This window comes from Mytilus californianus, unplaced genomic scaffold, assembly GCF_021869535.1.
Source record: "Mytilus californianus isolate M0D057914Y unplaced genomic scaffold, xbMytCali1.0.p SCAF_3, whole genome shotgun sequence".
Taxonomy (NCBI): Eukaryota; Metazoa; Mollusca; class Bivalvia; order Mytilida; family Mytilidae; genus Mytilus; species Mytilus californianus.
Window position 1 is genome coordinate 122,566,188 of NW_026262679.1, and position 23,393 is coordinate 122,589,580.

Here is a 23,393-nt window from a genome sequence, read left to right on the forward strand (position 1 = left end):
AATGCAGTTTTTTGCTTTTATGTCAAAAACTATTGCAGTTAGGGCAAAAGTGACATGGAGTAAAAGTGATGAATAAGTCAAAATCTATTTGCTATGAAATTTTCAGACCAATTGCACCGCCCATTGTAGGGTTACTGTCCGAAATAGTTTATTTTTATGAAATTTTACTGTTTTTGGTTATTATCTTTAATATTATAATAGATAGAGAGAAAGTGTAAATGGCAAAAATGTTCAGCTAAGTAGGATCTACAAATAGGTCAGATGATCAAAATAGTCAATTGACTCCTTAAGGAGTTATTGCCCTTGAAACGTTTATTTTTTTACATTTTTTTCGTGCAAGTCTATTACTTTTTCAAAAATATACTTCTATGAAACTACTGGTCTAAATACTTCCAAACTTTAACTGAATGTTCCTTACGGTATTTAGTTTATATTTATATAACTGGTTTATAAATTGTATCCGAAGTTTTGATCCATGATAATAAATTTTACCGTTTTTTGGTTATTTTAATATTATAATAGATAGAAAGAGAATATAAATGGCAATAAATGTTCAGCTAAGTAAGATTTACAATAAAGTCCGCATGATCAAAATCGTCAATTGACCACTTAAGGAGTTATGCCTTTAAAACGTTTTATTATTAAAGTTTTTGTGAAAGTCTAATTACTTTTACAAAATTATTCTTCTCTGAAACTACTTAGCCAAATACTGAAAAAACTTTGATTGAATGTTCCTTAGGCTATCTAGTTTATAGATTGTATTTGGGGGTTTGATCCATTGAAAAACATGGCGGCATTTTGTAAATATAGAACATTGGGGTCAAATGAAGTTTTTGGCATTCATCTCAAAAACTAAAGCAGTAAGATAAAACTGACATAGGTGAAAGTGTTAAACAGGTTTAGATCTACCTGTGAAGTAATTTTCAGACCAAAAGGACAACTTATTGTTGGGTTACTGTCCAGAAATAGTTAATTTTTAGGAAATTTTACAATTTTGGGGTTATGAATTATCTTTAATATTATTATAGAAAGAGAGAAAGTGTAAATGACAAAATTGTTCAGCAAAGTAATATCTACAAATAAGTCAAATGCATGAAACTGAAATTACAGGTGTGCGATATCAGTCTCTCATGAGCCTCTTGTTCACTTGTTCTGTTGATAGCTTTTGATTTTTTTTCGATTTTTATGGACTTCCCCTTTTTGAATTTGCCTTGAAGTTTAATTTTTTGGTTTTTTGCTATTTTTAGCATCCCAGATTCCAGTGTCTGTTTTGAAAACATCATTGTTTTGTTTTCAAAACAGACACATACAAACAACTTTGTTTATGATAATAATTGAACAAAGAAACGTTATGTTTTTTCCGTATCTCTAGCACGCTATTATTTTAGAGATCAAACATTTAATAAAGGAATCTGGGATGCTAAAAAAAGTATAACCAAAAGTTTATACTTCGTATGTGGTGTCCTGGTGTACTGTTGTGAATTCATTAGAGGTGTCCATTTTTATTCTGCGGTTACCATGTTGTAATGTACTATTATATTATTCATTTATGTATTTCGCTGTCCTGAGTGTTCTTGCGTTTATTTGTACTGTATTCCTGTCACGTAGTGTTGTCATTTTAGCAGTATTTTTAACATTGCCATATATGCGGGAGGTTTTGCTAGCCATAAAACCAGGTTAAACCCACCATTTTTCTCAAAATGTCCTGTACTAAGTCAGGAATATGGCAGTTGTTATCAAATTGTCCGTTTCTATGTATGTTGGCGTTTGTTTTTGTTGCAGTTCAGTGTTTCTGTTGTTCCGTTGTTTTCCACTTATAGTTGATGTGTTTCCCTCGGTTTTAGTTTGTAACCCGGATCTGTTTTCGCTTAATCGATTTATAACTATTGAACAGCGGTATACTACTGTTGCCGTTATTTATATCTATTTTACTTGCTCTTTATGATATTGGCAGAACACCATTTAGTATGTTCATGTTTACAATGCTACTTTATTTCTGTTATAGCAAAGTTTGATGAATTTATTTCTTGAAGTGATTTCATTTTTGCCTACATCCGGTTCTAAATGCCATTTTCAATATTTCAACCGATAAAAACAGTATAGTAACATTGAATACAATAAAAACAGCTGACAATTTTGAATAGGAAGCACATTATTTTGTGCACGACACTTAAGAGAGAGAGAGAGAGAGAGAGAGAGAGAGAGAGAAAACACGCAACCTAGAGATTAGCTAACTTAAGTATCGGACGTATCTTGCATACATATGATACAATTATAATGTTGTTATTTTTAAATTGAGGTTTTAAATCATCCTGGTAAACGGGAGATAATCCTGATGTTTCATATCATCGTCCTTTACAAATACACTATCAGTAGACTTGGTTGCCGAGTGTTCTACGTAGTTCATCTACAGTTATCACTAGCCCTTCAAATTTAAGGTAGTGACCACTGCGCATGGCGAGATGTTTCAATTGACTATGATTGCCAGTTTTCCTATTGAAGATGAGTGCTTTTCTCCGATTTCGCTGGCTTCCTCCACTAATATTTTACGAACCGCAATGATATAATCAAGGTTGTTAAAATGGCTTTAAACACCAACACACATGTGCATTAGATGAAAGTGCCACACACGTTTTGAATGAATTGTTATTTCTGACTATCTTGTTTAATACAAATCAATGTTTTAAGCAAAAATGTTATGAAACATCAATAAAGCAGTTCATTCAGTGTGCCAGAAAATTTTTGATCGTTTGTTGCTGGCTTAACGTCCTGTGGGAAAATTTTCGATCATGCGTTTTCATGTCAAGAAAAACAACAATTGATACAGTTGGTTGATTCTGCAAGGAATGACGACCGGGATGGAGGACGGGAAATTTTGACTACATTACATTTACATGGAAAATTAGAGTATGTCAGATAGGGACAGAAATTCACCCACAGACCCCTCAAAGAGTTGTTACAAGGTTTTTATACCGTGCATAGAAGGCGGGTATCGCCCTGTATACTGCAACGTTAACGATGTTTTATATGTAAACGGAGGTTCCGTTCATATTTTGTCTCATAGAATTATACCCCGGTATACGTAGCTGAACCGTTTACTCTACTGGTAAAGACGGTTCGGTCTGCTCTTTTGCTCCAGGTCTTCGGACATACTGAAAATCGTAAGAACCAACACAATCCAACACATGACGAGTGTCAGAAACCTAGAAATGACAAGTGATGATTGCGCCATGCAATATTTGCGTATAACAAAAAATAATAACAAAGATCGCTAAAACAGTTTCATATGACAATAAAACACAAACATCGCGGTATATCCTTATGAAATGTTATCCTTTAATTTTCAATACATTTTCATACTCGACCTTCACTTAAAAACATAATAGATTAAAAAACCAATTGTTCAGAGAACAATTAAGGTCTATCCACATTAAATTTCTAAATAATTGATAAGAGACTACTTCCGGTTTACTCAAAGTTGCTATTGGGGTTCAATCATAGGGTTCTCCATACCGATTCGAAAAATAAAAGGTTTCTATATACTTATGTCTGAAATAAGGGAGATTATTTGCTACTTTCGGATTAGAAAAGTCACTTTCGGTCTCAAATGATAGCTTTATTTACATTGATTCCAAAAAATTATGGTTTCTATATACCTGCGCCTGAATAAAAGGGAGACAATTTCCACCATCCGGTTTAGAAATGTCACTTCCGGTCTCATATGGCTGTTTTTTAATTGATTCCAAAAATATATGGTTTCTAAATATTTTTGCCTGTAATAAAGGAGATAAACTTCCGGTTTATTGAAGATAACTTCCGGTCTCGAATGATAGGTTTATATATGTCTATTGGGCAAATTTATGGTTTCTATGTCCTTTTCCATGTAAAAGGTACAAAATTGGCTACTTCCGATTTACTTAAGGTCACTTCCGGTTGTCATTTTTGAAGGTCAAATGCCACCAAACATTTTGCAAAAAGACCTTGTTGCCTTACCATGTACCAAAGTGAAGTAATAATCACTTAACCTCAAATTAAAACATTCCAAGGGCAATAACTCCTATAAGATGTCATTGGATTGTTTCAGACTAAATGTATCATATCTTTAACACAATAAAGCAAACGTTTTGCACTATTTCTTTTATATATATATCTTTAAAAATGTCAGAGGAGTTCACCAAATAAGCAAAAATCAAAATTTGAGAACATGACCTTGACCTAATTTTCTAAGTTAGGACCCAAGGACCTCAAATAACTCTAAGTTTATACGGCTCACGGTTAATAAGTAACAAGTACATAACGACAAATTTAATTGGTAAAGGTGGGTAACTCCTACAAGATGACACCGGATCGATTCGATCCAAATCAGCCAAAAAATCCTGAGAATGTAATGAATAATTAAGAAAAGATAATTTGTCGTTATCTTTTTTGGTTACGGAGGAGATACAATAACAAGAAAAACAGTGTTTATGGAGATAACTCTTGCAATAAAAAAGTCTTCGGCTAAACAGGAGGAGTTTCAAAAGCGCAATAACTGTTCGATATAATATTCATAACATCTAAGAAACATCTTGCAAAACCTCTTTATACCGCAAGAAAAGGGTTTGGTGGCAGAAGAAAAAAATATAATACGAACAAAATAAAAAGCTCTTTCCACGGAAAAGTGGAAAGACCTAATTATCTAAGTTTAATGATAGTGTTTGACCTCAATGCTATAATAATGTATTTTTTAAATACTAAATTCATACATTTTCAATTTAGACATGACCGATGACTAAAATATCAAGAACTGAATACTAGTAGTTCTTACAAAAACTCACTTAAATCATTCGAGTTCATGACGTCACACATTCCGACATCTGAGACAAAATAAATATACCAACTGGTTCCCATTGACTTTGTAAGACTGGAACATAAACCTCGTAATTTCATGCACCAGGAACCAAAATCAGTCCAGTGATGAAGACATCGCACTAAATCAATACCTGTTTAAATACCAGCCCAACCAGAGCAATGTCTGAAACACATATAATTCAGTAAAATTGACTAGTTAAAGACCTGAAGAAAAAAAATGCGATAATATAAAATTAAATTCCACACTAAGGCTCGAATAATTCCATAGATTGACTACCTTTACTCTAAAATATCCGCTATCAAAATGTACCCCATCTCTTTATAAACCCGATATTCATAAAATAACTAGCTAGTGTACAATTCCTGCTATTTTTTGGAACGGAAACGTACATTGTGAATTTAGTAATGTTTGTCTCTAAAACCGGAACATAAATCAATTGTAAAGAAATATATATTTAAGTAAAACATTAAAAAATGAATAAAATAGAATTAAAGTACAACTTACCAGTATGATGTTTTCCCCAATTTAAAGACATATTGTCCTGGCGAGGTTTAGATATCCAATTCTGGATATCGGGTCTTAAGCACGAGAAAAACGATCCCCTCGAAAACTTTCAGGACAAACCCATGTTAGATCTAATATGTAAAAGTAGAAAAAAGGGGATTTTCACATCCCATAAACATTACAATACACGGGCCATCAGATAAAATGTCTCCATTCTGACTGTTTTTGGCTACGTATATATACACCCAACAACAAAACGGATGCTGCAAAGAGTTAACAGCCGGGAGAAGTCCAGGAGGACCACATTTCCATACCTCAAGTCAACGCTTTGGGTGCAGATAATTCTTGAAACTCAATGATTGATCTAAGGTTACTGTTGTACATTTTACAAAACCTATCAATTGGACGTTAGGCAAACGGTAATCAATCAAATAGTATGGAACGCCACAGCTGTCTTATGTGGAACTCTGATATTACTTTATGTTGTTTTATTATTACTTGATGATATTTTGTCTTTACTTAATATGGTTTTGACATTACGTAATGATGTTTTGATATAACTCAATATGGAATAGTCATTACTTAATGATATTTCGATATTACACGATATGGTTTCGTATTGACTTGATATAGTTTTGTCATTACTCAATATGGTTTTGTCATTACTCGATGTGGTTTCACCATTATTTAATGTGGTTGTGTCATTAGTCAATGTGGTTTTAACATTACTTGATGTGAATGTAACTTGACGTTATGTAGTTGTTTCATTACATGATGTGGTTTTGTTATTCTGTAATGATGATTTGCCTATTCTTTATATGGTTTTGACATTACGTAATGATGTTTCAAAATTTGACGATTTTACACTACATGATGTGTTTGTTTCATAATTTGATGTGGTCCTGTCATTCTTTGATGTGGTTATCCCATTACTTGATGAGGGAAAATCACGTGACTATTTCGGAAAAAACTGTTCTATTTTTAGATAGATTTACATGTTGTATGTGCCTTGGATGAGTGTGGCCATCCATCGAATTATAGTTCAAATCAAAGTTCGGGTTACTGTTTGAGTTAAACTTTGAGTTAGTCTTCGATTTCGAATTCAAGTCATTATTAGAATTAAAGTTTAAGTTAGCATTGAGTTTCGAGTTGGACTTCGAGTTTGAGTCACATTTAAAGGTAGAGTTCTAGTTACAACATTAAATTTGAGTCACTTTTTGAGGTAGAGTTTGAGTAAGATTCGAATTTAAGTCTCATTTAGAAATTAAGATTTTGAGTTGAAATTCGAGCTATCTTATATGAGTCCGTAATTAAATTTTCTATCGCGGAACAAGGACTTTTGCTCGGGCTTTCAAAAAGAGGGCTCCTGGGTATGCGTACAAAAGATAAACAATGTTACAGTATACAAAACGCAACATAGAAGTTGAAATAAAGTTAGATGTGGTGTTATTGACAATGAGACAACTATCCACCAGAGTTTAAATGCAGTGGATGTAAGAAATCATATATAGGCAACCGTACAGCCTTCAACACACCGTATAGTCAGCTAAAAAAGTCCACCATGCACCATGTGAAAAAATTCAAACGAAAAAACAAACGGTCTTATTTATAAATAAACAATCTACAAAAAAAAATGACACACATTTATACAACGACAACAATGAACTTCATGCTCCTGACTTGGGGCAGGTACATAAAGAAAGTGCACGTGGCGGCGTTTTACATGTATGTGAGCGCTAAATCCTAACCTTACATCGGACTGTTACAGTTGTGTAACAGCACAACACGAGAAAAAAAATGTAAACTAGACAAAGCGATGCCCCCGCACTCAACTCATTTAACCGCTTATACCCCAAAAATGAAAAAAAAAAGTTCAATTATCTCCCAAAAGAGCAAAAGATAATAAAAATAAAAACCCTGACCACATGCACACCTTCAATATATGTACAAACAGACAGTAAAGAGAAAACTTCCTAGGATTCAAACTGTAGGAGTAGTTATGCGGAATAACTATATACCCATAATGGGACGGACAGACGGACGGACGGACGGACGGACGGACAGGGGTAAAACAATATGCCCCCCAACTTTCAGTTGCGATGGCATACAAAACAGTTTCATTTTGGCTGATTCAATAGATCGGTATGACTGGGTAATATAAATCCATCGGGGTGATCTCGGATGCTCCAGAAAGGCACCCGTCGTGTTATTCGAGAAAGTACCAACCCAGTGATTTGGTTTTATTTGGTAGTTTACATTCAAGGAAAAGATGACGGTATTATGGTTACGACCACTGGAACATGTCCGTCGTCACATGTGAAAGAGATATTCCAAAAAGAATAGGCAAATCATCATTATGGAATAACAAAACCACATCATGTGATGAAACAACTACATAACGTTAAGTCACATTCACATCACGTAATGTTAAAACCACATTAACTAATGACACAACCACATTAAATAATGGTGAAACCACATCGAGTAATGACAAAACCATATTGAGTAATGACAAAACTATATCAAGTCAATACGAAACCATATCGTGTAATATCGAAATATCATTAAGTAATGACTATTCCATATTGAGTTATATCAAAACATCATTACGTAATGTCAAAACCATATTAAGTAAAGACAAAATATCATCAAGTAATAATAAAACAACATAAAGTAATATCAGAGTTCCACATAAGACAGCTGTGGCGTTCCATAAAATAGATAAAAATATCTCGGTAACCTAAGTTAGTTCAACAAGAGTTGTCTATCTTTGTATGTTACACTACATTAGTTTAACGCATTAGTATATTAAATTCATTCAAATATATCTGTTCAATCGCCTTCATACGGGTAGAGGGCACGTAGCGAGCACATGTTCATGTACCTTGTCCGAGTAACTATTCAAATGCTGTTATTCATAGTCCTGCTTACGTTATTACCTTGTGTCAAGATTAATACTTGTAACCGACAAAAATATAAAACTAAAGGTCATTTTATTCATTTTAAACGAAAATAGATGTAATTCTCAAATGTTTATGTGTGGTGGTGGGGTAAGTCATGGGGATGTTCGCGATACATAACAAACACGCATGTCTTTATCGCTATTTGAAACAGTGTTTCATATGTATATCAAAACAATAAGAAATGCTATCGGTCTATATATACTTTCCATCGGAACAGTAAAATACATATATTCATTGAATTATTAAAGTTCTGCTTTATCTCTAGTCATTACATTTAGCTCTTTAATCGATCATTTTTCACCTGTTTATAGATGATATCTGCGAAACTTACCTAAGAAAACAGAATCGTGTTGAAATTTCATAATTTTTTTCATTTATTTCAATTCTTATTTACAGTGGTAAATAAAATAGATAGTTGATTATATCCTTACTTCAATTGTTATGTACGATGGTAAATAAAATAGATAGTTGATTATATACTTTTTCAATTCTTATTTACAGTGGTAAATAAAATAGATAGTTGATTATATACTTATTTCAATTCTTATTTACAGTGGTAAATAAAATAGATAGTTGATTATATACTTATTTCAATTTCAAACTTAAGATACAAAAGGGAGAACCAGAGCTCAAAAGTCGAAGAGATACCAACACAATTATGGGAACAAACGAAAACGACGAAAACATAAAACAGATTACAAAACAGTACATACAATGACTGAAATCTGACAATACTCATCGAAAAACTGACAATACTCATCGAAAATCTGACAATACTCATCGAAAATCTGACAATACTCATCGAAAGTCTGACAATACTCATCGATCGAAAATCTGACAATTCTCATCGAAAAACTGACAATACTCATCGAAAGTCTGACAATACTCATCGAAAATCTGACAACTCTCATCTAAAAACTGACAATACTCATCGAAAGTCTGACAATACTCATCGAAAGTCTGACAATACTCATCGAAAATCTGACAATTCTCATCGAAAATCTGACAATACTATACTCATCGAAAATCTGACAATACTCATCGAAAAACTTTCTGTTTATGTTACATTTCGTGACTTTACAAACTATTTATCATGCTTATAGTGGGATTAAGAAGAAATTAATGAAGGAAGTCCATTGCATTTATGAATGTAAACATGTTTACTTGCTTTGATGGATGGATGGATGGCTATTAGACGTGTTAGGAAAGTCAATACGATTTTGACGCTGATATTAAATACCAATACCACTACAGGCTAAAGTGGGGACCATCTCAAAAAGCACAGATTATAATTCATTATAGTTACCTGTATGGGTTTGTTTGATAATGCTGAGATGATTTTTAAACACTAAAATAGTAACAACTTATTCCGCAATATACGGACGAGGATCCAGCAAAACAACACGATCATTATTCTTAAAATTGCATTGTTTCATAGTAGTGATTGATCAAGTTTAAGATCGTTGTTCTCCTATTTTTTACCATTTTGTTGAACTACTACAAGGAAAATCTACAAAGTGATCAAAATAAATGAATAATAAAAAAAAAACAAAAAAAAAACAAACAAAAAAACACAGGAATCAAAACACATTCGAATCCGAATTTTTTTACTCTATCTCAATCTTTGTTCAAAAGTTCGTTTATTTGAAATTTATTTACAATATACTAGTCATGTCGGGCCGCCTTTCTTAGCTTTTATTCGGGATGGGTTTTGCTCCATGTTGGGGGTCATAAGGTGACCTATAGTTGCAAAAATTTACGTCATTTGGTCCCTGGTAGATAGTTGTCTGTTTTGCCACATCTCCTTATTTTATATCATTTTCTAGAATAGAGAAATGTGTTACACAGTAAAGTAAAATTCTAAAAATAAACCAAACTAGAAATTTGTGTACTTGACAATTAAAAAAAAAAGAATGAAACAAAAGCGTTTTCAATTTGATTATCTTTATTCTTTTTTATCTAGAGAGGTCACTGGCAATTTAATGTAATGTTGAAAAGCGACAATACCTAAAAAAATAATTATTCTTATTCACATTTTCCCTGACATTTTCTTACTATCAACTTTAAGTTAGTATTTCGGAAAGAGATTTTAATGAATTTTAAAAGATTTCAACGTTTGGACATTATCAAGCATGCTAAATTTACGTTTCGGGGAAGGGTCTGAAGTTGTTTTTTTGTTTCTTGTAATCACGACTTCTTCCACCAACAAAACAGAACCCCACGATTTAATTGAGATATTGTTTACAGTGGCATTAAACTTTCATATAGAGAAGTTAATTTTATTATCTTTGGGTCAGGGGGATATTTTGAAAATGGAAAATTCATTTCACCTCTTGCAAAACGAAGTCTGCTAAATTATATGTCGGGCATCTTTTTTTCGATTTCCTTCATTTTGTTTTGCCTAATATTCACTATACACTCCGCTTTCTAAATTGGACGGTATATAGTGACGGTGAATGGGTTCATCCGTTCGTCCGTCCCTCTGTTTTACATTTCATTCATACCCAGATAGATAGTAGTAGACAATACGAATCACATATAGCTCGTAAAAAGTGGTTTTCTTTAACATTAAAACGATGCGCAGCAAGACAACCTTCTTTTGTAGCCCCTGCTTCTTAAAGTTTTATATAGAAATAGCACTGTATCACTTGTGTCCACTATTTATTAATTTTTTTATATACAGATATAACGATGTGTTCAGATTAGTACTGATGTGTTTAAGCCACACATACGTGTCCCTATATCCCCGGGATAACTATATTTTGCAACGAAAATAGGAAATATCTATTGTGGAAAGACAAACTGAGTTTACTTATTTAACTATTAATAGTTGCCGTAAAATCCCATTTTTGACTATTACATATATATTTGTTATTAACTTTTTTTTTGCACTCCTAAATCAAACAAATACAAATGAATGTATGAAGATCTACGTTACTAAGGCCAATGCACGTCTTAAAATTTGGTATCGACGTTAACCGTTCGCTTCATGTTGTATCAAACACACCACACAGCTAAACTATACTACGCCGGGTTACTTTTCAATGCAATTTTATTTTGAGAAAGTCCACTTTTAAATCTTGTATCGGTATTGGTATTTACGAAAGCCGATTAGGGTCACAATAAAAAAAAAATATTTATCTCGTAATTACGAGATAAATATCTCGTAATTACGAGAAAACTATCGCGTAATTACGAGATCATTATCGCGTAATTACGAGATCATTATCGCGTAATTACGAGAAAACTATCGCGTAATTACGAGATAATCATTTTTTATCTCGTAATTACGAGATAAAATTACACATATATAGATGTACAGATCATGATTACCCTTCCGGGGCACCTGATAAAACTCCCGTTTTTATTAGCTCAACTGACCCAAAGGGTCAAGTGATCTTTTCCCATCACATGGCGTCCGTCGTCCGTCGTCGTCCGTTAACATTTACAAAAATCTTCTCCTCTGAAACCACTTGGCCAAATTGAACCAAACTTGGCCTTAATAATCCTTAGGGTTTCTAGTTTAAAAAAATGTATCCAAAGACCCCGCCCACCAACCAAGATAGCCACCATAAAAATCGAACATGGGGGAGGGGGGTAAAATGTAGTTTATGGTTTATATCTCTGAAACTAAAGTATTTAGAGCAAATATGACAGGGTAAAAATTTTCAGACGAAGCAGACTTCCCGTTGTTGGGATGCTGCCCCTGAATTGGTAATTTTAATGATTACTTTTCAGTTTTTGGCTATCATCTTGAATATTATAAAAGAAAGATATAAACTGTAAGAGCAAAAGTGTTTAGCCAAGTAAGATCTACAAATAAGTCAAATGACCAAAATTGTCAATTGACCCCTTAAGGAGTTATTGCCCTTTAATGTCATTTCGTCAGTTAAGTAAATTTTTTTAATCTTTTACAAAAATCTTCCCCCTCTTAATCTACTTGGCCAAATGAATTTTTATCTCGTAATTACGAGATAGTTTTCTCGTAATTACGCGATATTTATCTCGTAATAACGCGATAGTTATCTCGTAATTACGCGATAATTAACTCGTAATTACGCGATAGTTATCTCGTAATTACGAGATAATTATCTCGTAATTACGAGATAAAAAAACTTCTTATCTCGTAATTACGCAATAGTTTTCTCGTAATTACGCGATAATTATCTCGTAATTACGAGATAAAACAATGATTATCTCGTAATTACGCGATAATTATCGCGTAATTACGAGATAATTATCGCGTAATTACGCGATAGTTTTCTCGTAATTACGAGATAAAATATTGTTTTTGTGACCCTACTAGGCTTTCGTAGGTATTTAACATCAGCGCAGTATTTAAATCCCTTTCCTAACACATCCATTTAATACTTGCTTCGTATACCAAGAACAAATGTATGCAACATAATCGGTCCGTCTATATTTATATATACAATAGTGCTTTTGATGTTGTTGTTTACTAAAACTTGCAAATGAAGTTGCATGAACGTAACTTTTCTGATTGAAAAATATATTTTAATATTTTTTTCTTAACTGATCATTTGAAATGCAGGTACAGTTCAACATTTTATTTTGGCAAAAAATGTCATACATTGCCAGATAAGAGCCCTAGCCTGAATTTGTGCTCTGTTTAGCCTTTTCCAGCCTTTCAATACAAAAAAGTCTGAAATTGTAATCAATGCACAGTGAGTTGTTTCTGTAATTTTTAGCAGTGAAGCATAGGTTGTTCACTACCAAAACAAATTATCGTCATGAAGATTTCATGAAATTATTTGATTTTTGCCTGTTATATCATTGCGACATTCCTTGTATTTGGCAGATAGCATAGCATAATGTAAATACTGAATTAATTCACACCATTTCCATAAATTGTCTTAAATAAATGTTTTCTACATTAGATATTATCGACTTGTAGAAAATGATAAACATTGAATGACCATAACTGTATTATTGATAAATTAATGGTCCATTACTGATAAATGAAGAAAAAAGGGGGGCAACATTCAATTACATTCCATTACACCTCATTATCTTTGATTTAGTTTTTAATAGACTATGGTAATTTGGTCTTCATGGTCTAACTTTTGTTTAAAATCTGTTAGTATTCATACTTTGATGAGTTGAGCCTTTTTTCAATTCATGTTTTATAGCGTGTCCTTTTATGTCGTATTGTGACACCACTGTCTCAGGTTAGGGTAAAGGTTGGCGCCAGATAAAAACGCTCAAACCCGCTGCATTTGTTTGCACCTGTTCTTAGTCAGGAACCTGATGTTCAGTGGTTGTCGTTTGTTGATGTGGTTCATAAGTGTTTCTCGTTTCTCGTTTAATATAGATTAGACCGTTGGTTTTCCTGTTTGAATGGTTTTACACTAGTCATTTTTGGGACCCTTTATAGCTTGCTGTTCGGTGTGAGCCAAGGCTCCGTGTTGAAGGCCGTACTTTGATCTATAATGGTTTACTTTTACAAATTGTGACTTGGATGGAGAGTTGTCTCATTGGCACTCATACCATATCTTCTTATATCTAATGGTAAAGGTTGTAAAAATACTTTAAAGCAATAGGAAAAAGGAGAAGAAACCAACCAAAACTGATCTTGATATTGAAAGTTTATGTTCTTGTAGTGAGAAATTTAATTTCATATATTTTCTATTAAAGTCATATATTCCAATCATTCAAATTGTGCCTTTTTGGCAAACATAAGTTGCAATATGACACGATATGGTTTTATTTACTAAATGATCAAGGATTAAGAATAAAGCAAAACAAAGACTGTTGTCACTTCAAGACTGCTGTTCGGTGTGAGCCAAGGCTCCGTTTTGAAGACCGTACTTGGACCTATAATGGTTTACTTTTATAAATTTTGACTGGATGTCAAGGGTTGTCTCATTGGCACTCATACCACATCTTCTTATATCTATTTAAAACATTTGTTGAAAATTGACACGTAGAAAGTTGATACATTTTTCATTCCGGTTATACATGTATGTCGTGTACATGTTATTATTTTGTACAAGTTATTACTTATACAAATACAATTGTACAAGTAATTACTTGTACAATTTTTATTGAGAAAAAGATAATAACTTGTACAAATCATTATTGTACCTTACATTCCCTATTTATCTCCTTTCAAATTATTCCATGTTTTTAATTCTTTTCCCCAGGTCACACCATAGAACGATTGATCAGTCGCCGTATAAAGCTTTATTCGGAAGTGACTCTTAAGTTGGCTTGTCATCGTCAGCCCTTTTAAAAGAGTTACTTGACAATATAGAAACTGAAGAAGATTTAATTTTATTGACAACAGCTACTAGTGACTACAATGTCAGAACAAACATTGAGACCGAAACCGACGATGATACTGGCATAATCGCTGAAACGGAAACCGATCTGGATACAAACACTGAAACGGAAACCGATATGGAGCCTACACTGAAACGGAAAACGATGTGGAGAGAAACACTGAAACCGAAACTAATCTGGACACAAAAACTAAAACCAATGTTGCAACTGGTACAAGCACTGAAACTGGTGCTGACACAGACACGAACTTCACAATTGTACGTGCAAGAAAACGATCCCTGTCAGGCAAACAAGTACAGGCCGATGAGATGTTGACTTCTTCCAAAAGAAGATTAAGAGAGTTAGAAATTTGGAGACAATGTTATAATACCAGTGCAAAGAGTAGACCGAGGTCCGATGGACTGTAGAAATATCAAAGGTGTTGTTCTGAATATTGCAGACAATGGATACAAAATAGGAACAAAAGTTGGAATCATGATTTGTTTAATGAGTCGAAATCAAATCGAAAAGATTCAGAGAAAGGATTTGATAATATTGGATATACCAGAGAACACTCAGGTTAACGTCAGAAAAGCAGTACAAGTGGTGGTCATGACCGTGTTCACTGCAGCTGTCGGGGTTGCTGTAAAACAGGCAAATGTAAATGCAAAAGATTGAACTAGTTATGTAATTCCAGATGTCATGCTTCATTGTCTTATGCAAAAAATAGTTTATTTGATCTATTATGCTTGACTTTGTTTGAGTTTCCAATATAAGATATCATATATGCAACTTTTTGTTATGATTCATGTTTGAGAATAAATGGTAGAAGGGTTTCATTTTGTTTTTTTTTTTAACGACTTTGTCACTTTGCACCAGTAGTCTGTATTTAAGTGACAACAAGCTGTTTAGCTCAATTTGCTCAAGGTGTCATGATAGCTCAAGTTATTACTTTGCGTCCGTCGTTCGTCTGTCACCATCTAACATTTCAAAATCAATACTAATAAACACTTGAAAAAAAAGAAAGAAAAACAAACACAATATAAATTTCAAAAATAGATACGCTGAATGATGTCTACTAAGCCAAAAAAAAAAAAAACAAATAAGAAAAAAAAGTAAAAGAAAAATTGTCTATAGAGTGTCTATATGCCCTTTTGTTTTTTTGTTGTTGACATAGTTGTTTGTTTTTATAATGATTAAGATCATAACACAATTTGACTGATGTACTCTAAATTTTGACATTTTTACCTATTAGTCTGTCTGTTTTGTTCACACATTGTTGTCAATATCATGAAATTCTATGCGACTATCATTCAAGGAGAGGTTTATCTAGCTATTAAACAAGGTTTAATCCACCATTTTCTGCATAAAAAATACCTGTACCAAGTCAGGAATATGACAGTTGTTTTCCATTCGTTTGATGTGTTTGAGCTTTTGATTTTGTCATTTGATAAGGGACTTTTCGTTATGAATTTTCCTTGGAGTTCGGTATTTTTGTTATTTTACCTTTTAAAGAGCTATGAAAATTTAACAAATGGTTGAATGTATACGAAATTTTAATTTGGGATCTGACACCACAAAGAGCAGTTGTAATGATTTTGTACTTCGATTGAGATTAATCTGGTAAACCGGAGATGATCATATTTGTTTCATCTCTGACTACAAATGTCATATTTTGGGTTCCGGTTGCTGAGTCGTCTAAGTAATTCATCTACCGTGACCACTTGGCTGTCAACTATGAGGTTATTAGTTCCAATCGCGCTCGAGGTGAGGTTTGTTCGACTCCGGTCTAGATTGACCTGACCAATGCGCCAGTAAAACAAAAGCCAAAAAAAAAAGAGGGATTCACGGCAAGTGAGACAGCAATTCAAAAATCAATTCTCATGTCGTGCTTAGGCATTGACAGCATCACTTAATATTAACATGGAGACAAGGCACAAAGAAACAGCGATAATCGATGTCTATAGTTATAGTTTTGGAAAAGCATTAAACATGTGGCCGTGTTAAACAATTTGAAAAATCCATTTTTTTTCAACGGGTAAACTTAGCCCAATGCTGTCAGCGTGGTAAATTGATATAAAGGACATAATGCAATAACAATTATTCCATTGTGTTAAAACAATCGAGTAAATTCAATGAAACCAAACTTGAAGGTGAAGTTTTATACTAACATATTACATTTCGTGATTGTCATCAATAGTGTTTTTGTTTTTTACAGTCTAACTCATTGACACCGCTCTAAACGAGCTAGGTATAGATTATAAAACACCCGGTGTCTATTAAATACATTGTAAATGACAAAATTGACCTCACTACATTTAAATGTTTTACTTAAGCTTGCTATCAGGAAATTAATGCGTTCACGCTAATGTTTATGTACTACATAACTCTCTATGTTTATAGTTTAACTCTAAGTCGTAAGACATTGCACGCGACTCACAGTCCAAACGCGATTAAGTTTAATTGTTCCAACGTCCCGGAAAGTCTAATAGGTGTTTGTTCACTGCATCTGGCGTAGCTAAGTTTTGCTATTGGACAAAGTACTATTAACTGAAGTTGCAATTTCGTTCGACAACGTTGACCTGAAGTGTTTTGGTTTTGTGCTATTTGGTGACTGTTTTATTGAAGTTTACCCCGCATTCTATCATGTTTATCTTATCTTTTAAGTTACACTCATTTTAAGGAATCATTGCAGTTACTTGCCAATGTTGAAAAAGTCTGTGATTTTGCAAAGGGAGGTAAGTTCGCACAGAAGTTTTGAATATTACGAGGAAGATATTTAAGTCTATTATCACATAATGAATAAATATTACCATATTATAATAGTGAAATTATTAGACTACAAGATTTGATAAACCGATCTTATAATTTTTATTCTTGCAAGTGGTTGATTTATTTACCCCTTATACATGAAGATTCATGACAGGGATTGGTTAACTGAATCTGCTGTTAGAGGATAAAGTAGTTGAGTGTTCATTGTATACAATCTACTTTAACTTCAAGGTACTAAAACTAAATGCACTCGCTCTTTTTCACACTCGTACACAACTGCATTCTAGTGAATAACATTTACATCAATATTTTGAATATTTTGCTTACTTGCCATAAAAATCCATGATACCAAATGCTCCATTAAGCAACATTTAAATAATACAATAATATATCAATCAGCTTACAAATTCTCATATCATGACTTGATGACATCAAACATACAATAAATCCTTATTGATAGCCTTCCAATAAATTGTATCTCAATCTCATTGAAAGCAGTTAACAGGTATATAACCAACGTGATGAATTATTAATAAATTATTCTTGTTGTCCGAATTAAATAGATAAAGGATGAATTGTTATTATCAGTGTAAATAGAGTGTATTAGTCACTGTGGCCTGTTAGAAGTATGAAAGTATTCATATAATACCTATATATAATACTTCCATGTTACATGTAGGAGGTATAAGTACATCTTGTACGGAATTTTATCATGATAAGCAGATGGTACAGTAATTACAACAAAATATTTAGCAGTACAAGTAATATGAAAAAAAGTTTTTTGTTGTGTACCAGTTCAATTTAAGATACATGTAGTTCGTAAAATTTGAAAAAAAATTAATGAGAATGTGTGAAGAATAAAACTCAAATAAGAAATATAACATTAGCTTATTACATATCAACACATAATGTAGTTATTTGAAAACATATGATTATTAGAAGTGAATAAAAGATAAATACGAACAATTTTGTCATCCTCTATAATATTGACCGACGTTTGAAAAATATACTCCATACGGAAAGGATAACACTGGCAAGGATTTAATAATTGTTCTAATTTGGATCAATTTCATTGAATTGCATATTTCTAACATACAGAAATAATCTTAAAACGTTATTAAAAATTCTTTTAGAAACATGTAATATTTGTTCCTGGACATATAGTATGCAACCCTCTAAACACAGTTTATGTTAAAGTATGTTTCCCGTTGTTAAGTTACTAAATATCGGGTGCCTTGGCGGAATGAGATATTTTGAGCTTTTTCTGGCTCCAAGATCGATTGTTTTGAAAGTATTGGGTAATTTGAAGCAAGTTAGTCTGCATGATTTTAATCTATGTAGCAGCTCTTTCTTTGAGTTTTCATATTTCATTTTCCCTGAAATATGTTTATTTCTTTTTGTTTAAGAGACTATTGTAAATGAAAACAACACCTTTTAAGTTTATTCGTTGAAGCGAAAGATACCAAAGGGATATTCAAACTCATAAGTCGAAAACAAGCTGACAATGCCATGGCAAAAAACGAAAAACGATGAAAAGACAAAAGGAACACAGCACACATATAAAACTCAGGACTGAGCAACACGAACCCCACCAAAAACCGGAAGAGTAAGCAAATCTTGCTCCACATTTTGAACCTATGCTGTAGCTCATGTTAGTACATACCCAATGACAAGTCTCATTCGGTAAGTCCCATTCAAGGAAAAGAGAACGGGACTGCGGCTACGACAACTGGAACATAACCGTCGTCATCGGTGAAACAGATATTACATAAGAGTCAACGAACTCGTGATGCCGTACGTAAAATTTTCAAAGGAATGATTTCAAACGGACAATTAAAATGAAAACAACACTTTATAAATTTTATTCGTACGAAGCCTTTTAAAGATATAACAACGTATATTAAAATGATAAATCCACCAATATTTATAAATATCACAAGCTCTGTCTAAGATGTCTGGAATCGATTTCTTTGTCATTTAATTTTTTACTACAGACACAGTTTTTCCAGCAAAAATCTATTGAAGGATAAATCTAACCACCATTGCAAAGCATATGCTATTTTACGAATACGCTACACGACATCGCCGGTCCGTGACTGAATTAAAGTACCTATGCCTTACTTTAAGCCTAGAATTTTAGTATTCGTATTGTCATCTGACATAGTCATGCTGATTGTAAGGTGCACAGTTTTCTCTGTTTTCAAAATCTTTCTGTTTGAACCCGTCCTTGTTTTCTTACTACAATAAACCTACTATAAACTAAATTTAATTTTTTAACAAATTAACCAAAATTAAAAGTGGTATTGAGGTGGAAGAAAACAGACTTGTTAAATAGTGTACTATAGTGTAGCATAGATATAAAACAACTACTGGAAGAATTCCAGGTTCTTCTGATAGAAGAGGGATTTACAGAAGGTAACTACAACCCGAAACTACATGTGACATATACTATTGGTATCGGTAATGGATTCGATCCGGAACCTGTTAATGTTTACGTCATGCCGGCTAACAAATTGGACTTCGTTATTTTAGTAGTATAGTTCTATTCCAAAAATATCAAAATGTTTCCTAGCTCATGTGGAAAACGTTTAAGCTATAAAAATGGAACATTCTGCTGTATTACTAGTTCAGAGTGTTGGGTGAATAAGTATGTTATAGTAAAATCAGGAATTGCCAAAGACAAAATTTTAAAACAATAGACCAAAAAAGGTTGTAATAATAAATTATGAAATGTTAAAGGCAACATTTCAATATAAAATAATAATGACTTCATCCACAAAGCCCATTTCAATAAAGAATTTGAAAGCTCCGTGTGCTTGTATATTTTTTATAGATGAAAGCATTTGCAAAATCTTGATAAGTTTGTAGGAAAAGGATGAATATTACATGTTTTCATTAAATAAGAAAACAATAAATCATAACCAAAAGACATCTAGAGAATAACATGCATACAGTCTTCAATATTGTGTCATAGATCAAATTTATTCGTTCAGTGTATGTTTACTTGTTTTTGTAAATATGTCTTTTTGATTGAGTTAAGCCATTTCGATTGATATTTTATAGTGTGTCTTTCTATGTTGTAATGTTACACTACTATTTCAGGTTAGGGTGAAGGTTGACGCCTGTTTAAACGTTTAAACCCGCTGCATTTGTTTGAACCTGTCCTAAGTCAGGAACCTGTTGTTCAATGATTGTCGTTTGTTGATGTGGTTCATAAGTGTTTCTCGTTTCTCGTTTTTTTTTTATATAGATTAGACCGTTAGTTTTCTTGTATGAATTGTTTTACACTAGTCATTTTGGGGCACTTTATAGACAGCTGTTCGGTGTGAGCCAAAGCTCTCGTGTTGAAGGCCGTACTTTGACCTATAGTTGTTTACTGTTTACACATTGTGACTTGGATGGAGAGTTGTCTCATTGGCACTCATACCACTTCTTTTTATTTCTATTCAATAATAGACAGGTGTTTAAAAGATATGTCAAGGTCTAAATTGTCGTCTTTAAAATTACATTTGATTAAGTTTGTTACAGATATATTCTAACTTTTCAGTTCTAATTTTGATAATGGCCTTCCTTATGGTAACACATATAGTTGAGGATTACATGCTTTCTTTGAAAACAAATTTATATAAAAAGTTCTAAAACTTAACTTATATAATTCAAATTCCTGCGATTTTCGTTGTTATCTTATAGCATATCATAGCATATCATAGCATATCATATCATATCATAGCATATCATAGCATATCATATCATAGCATAGCATATCATAGCATATCATACCATAGCATATCATAGCATATCATAGCATATCATATCATATCATAGCATATCATAGCATATCATAGCATATCATAGCATATCATAGCATATCATATCATAGCATATCATATCATATCATATCATAGCATATCATAGCATATCATATTATATCATAGCATATCATAGCATATCATATCATATCATATCATAGCATATCATAGCATATCATATCATATCATATCATATCATAGCATATCATATCATAGCATATCATATCATAGCATATCATAGCATATCATAGCATAATTATCATAGCATATCATATTATATCATAGCATATCATAGCATAGCATAGCATATCATAGCATATCATAGCATAGCATAGCATAGCATAGCATATCATATCATAGCATATCATATCATAGCATATCATATCATAGCATATCATAGCATATCATATCATAGCATATCATATCATAGCATATCATAGCATAGCATATCATAGCATATCATATCATAGCATATCATAGCATATCATAGCATATCATAGCATATCATAGCATATCATATCATATCATAGCATATCATATCATAGCATATCATAGCATAGCATATCATATCATATCATAGCATATCATAGCATATCATAGCATATCATATCATATCATAGCATATCATAGCATAGCATATCAATTCATATCATAGCATATCATAGCATATCATAGCATATCATATCACATGAATAAGAGGTAGAAAATAACAAAGATACAATAAAAATCATGCCGAAAAAAACCCCGACAACGCCATGGCATAACACAAAAAAGGACGAACATATTACACTACACAGAAAACTATATTGAAAAACAAATACCCCACCAAAAACCGGTAAGATTTTAAATAGAGAATTTCAATTTGAGGGGAAAAAAACGAAAATATGTAAATAAGCTGATAATTGATCCTGATTAAAGAAGCACAATGTTTTGTTGTTGACAAATGAATAAAAAGTTCAACATATAGTAAAAGAGAGGCGAAAGATACCAAAAGGGATATTCAAATTCAAAAGTCGAATACAAACTGGAAATGCAATGGCAAAAATAAAACGACTAGAAGGCAAAAAAGAGTACACAAAACACGAGTCGGGGGTGATCTCAGGTGTGCCGAAAGGGTAAGCAGATCCTGTTCCACATGTTGCACTCGTCATGTTGATCATGTAAGTATTACCCCAGCTCTATTTTTAAAGCATTAATGACTAAGGTTTCGTTAAACTATACACTTAATATTAGGTTATTGTTTTACATGAATATGTAAGTTAGAACGGGAATGGGCCAGAAACTAAGACAATGGAATCACAGTAACCTTTAAAAAGATTGCGCAATAGATCATTTTGATACATTCAACATTGTTATTGTATTCAATAGACATCGTCTGCTAGTATATTATAAAGATGTTGAGTGAACGGTATCTGCTCGACATCGAGTGTGTACTTTAAGTGACATTGACCTTATTTACAAGCACGTATCGGATGATGGTCATCAAACCTAGTTCACCAAAGCAATGGCATCAAGGCTTTCAGAATGTAGAAAACAATTTTGTTCTTAATGTATATATTATCCATTCGAATAGAGAGTGTCGTCTATGCCGTTAACATGTAAGACATAAATTACAAAATGGTTACCAAACTCATTACAAAATAGCACTTTTATTCATATTTCTTTATATTTATGATCTATATCCTATGTGAGAGTTGTTTGATATAGGCAATTTGACATGAACAATCAATCAGCGGTAAAGCGAATAGAATTGATATAAAAACTGGGAGAAACTGCAATACAACTGTTTAAATGGATAGTATGGATTATATTTAACAACGAACATAAATGGGAATATACATGGAACTGTTTATTTGGTTTATCATATTTAAAAAAAAACAACAAATAAACAAAACATTTCATCGATCCTCTTCGTTTTTTCTTACGAGTTAATTTTAAAGAATGTTTTCAATACATTTAGATATAAATAAAAAAGAAGATTATTGGATATAAGTCAATTAGACAGGAAATTGAATCCGAAGACACAACACACTTTTGTTACAAGAGGTCAACATAAAGTATGATCTTCTAAAATAACCATAGTTTTATGGCATACTTCCAATCCTAAAGATTAATAAGCTTGATTCATGCTTACATTAATCGGAAGCCAACATTTGTACGGTACTTATATTGAGTGGAATGTTTTTTATTTTATCTCAGTATAAACTATTT